Here is a 1,805-nt window from a genome sequence, read left to right as displayed (position 1 = left end):
AATCCTGACCCTTACCGTCACAGAACATCGGAGGGAGTTAAACAAACGGTCGGAAGGGCACCTTGGTTTTATAAAAGCTCCTGGTTTGGTTCAGGCTCCAGGGGCGGTGCACGCAGTGAGTTTCCTGATTTCCAGGTAAACCCAGTTCCTGCTCCTGTTCAACATTCCCTGCAGAGCTCAGGGCAGGACAGGCTGCAGTTTGTGCTGGAGTTATCAGATTTCCTTCTGCCGAGGCCCCACCTCCGATTGCAACACCTGAACCGTCAGGAACTGAGCTCAGGATCCACACAACCGCGGATCGACCAGTGAATCTGCACTGGCAGAGATCCCATGGCAAATACTCCCAGTGAATAAACGCTGCGAGGAATCCCACAGCAAATACTCCCAGTGAATGTACAGTGATTTGGAGATGCCGGTGTTGGACTGGGGTGGACAAAGTTAAATATCACACAACACCAGGTTATAGTCCAACAGGTTTAATTGGAGGCACTAGCTTTCGGAGCGACGCTCCTTCATCAGGTGATTGTGGAGGCTCGATTGTAACACAGAATTTATAGCAAAAATTTACAGTGTGATGTAACTGAAATTATACATTGAAAAGCTGATTGTCTGTTAAGCCTTTCATCTGTTAGAATACCGTGATAGTTTCACTTCTTTCATGTGTAAATCACAAAACCCTGTTTTTAAAAAGTTTCACCTGATGAAGCAGCGACACTCCGAAAGCTAGTGCTTCCAATTAAACCTGTTCGACTTTTAACTGAATAAACATTGCGAGGGACCCCACAGCAAATACTCCCAGTGGATATGCACTGGGAGGGATCCCATAGCAAATACTCCCAGTGGATATGCACTGGGAGGGATCCCATAGCAAATACTCCCAGTGGATATGCACTGAGAGGGATTCCACAGCAAATACTCCCGGTGAATCTACACTGGGGATAGTCCCACAGCAAATACTCCCAGTGAATATAAGCGGGGAGGGATCCTACAGCAAATACTCCCAGTGGATATACACTGGGAGGGATCCCACAGCAAATACTCCCCTGAATCTACACTGGGAGGGATCCCATAGCAAATACTCCCAGTGGATATGCACTGAGAGGGATTCCACAGCAAATACTCCCGGTGAATCTACACTGGGGATAGTCCCACAGCAAATACTCCCACTGAATATACACTGGGGATAGTCCCACAGCAAATACTCCCACTGAATATACACTGGGGATAGTCCCACAGCAAATACTCCCACTGAATATACACTGGGGATAGTCCCACAGCAAATACTCCCACTGAATATACACTGGGGATAGTCCCACAGCAAATACTCCCAGTGAATATAAGCGGGGAGGGATCCTACAGCAAATACTCCCAGTGGATATACACTGGGAGGGATCCCACAGCAAATACTCCCCTGAATCTACACTGGGAGGGATCCCATAGCAAATACTCCCAGTGAATATACACTGGGGATAGTCCCACAGCAAATACTCCCACTGAATATACACTGGGGATAGTCCCACAGCAAATACTCCCACTGAATATACACTGGGGATAGTCCCACAGCAAATACTCCCACTGAATATACACTGGGGATAGTCCCACAGCAAATACTCCCACTGAATATACACTGGGGATAGTCCCACAGCAAATACTCCCACTGAATATACACTGGGGATAGTCCCACAGCAAATACTCCCAGTGAATATACACTCCAGTTACTAAAGCAGTTCCATACAGTCCTTCCCCAGTTATTCAAGCAGTTCTGTAATCCTTCCCCAGTTACTAAAGCAGTTCTGTACAGTCCT

The 1,805-nt window shown here is 47.3% G+C and overlaps 1 protein-coding gene across 2 annotated transcripts in view; it reads right to left on the bottom strand.

Annotated features, from left to right (window-relative positions):
- The window catches only part of crb3a (crumbs homolog 3a), a 10,196-nt gene extending 9,957 nt beyond the window's left edge, over window positions 1–239 (bottom strand). Inside the window, exon 1 of one of the 2 annotated variants that reach the window (XM_043695035.1) lies at window positions 16–239. The gene's annotated coding sequence lies outside the window, so the exon portion shown is untranslated. The remainder of the gene's footprint in view (window positions 1–15) is intronic. The other variant, XM_043695036.1, reaches the window with a different exon arrangement.
- Window positions 240–1,805: the final 1,566 nt, after the last annotated feature.

Source organism: Chiloscyllium plagiosum, chromosome 8 (genome assembly GCF_004010195.1).
Source record: "Chiloscyllium plagiosum isolate BGI_BamShark_2017 chromosome 8, ASM401019v2, whole genome shotgun sequence".
In the NCBI taxonomy this organism is placed as follows: Eukaryota; Metazoa; Chordata; class Chondrichthyes; order Orectolobiformes; family Hemiscylliidae; genus Chiloscyllium; species Chiloscyllium plagiosum.
This window is presented reverse-complemented; position numbering and strand designations above follow the sequence as displayed.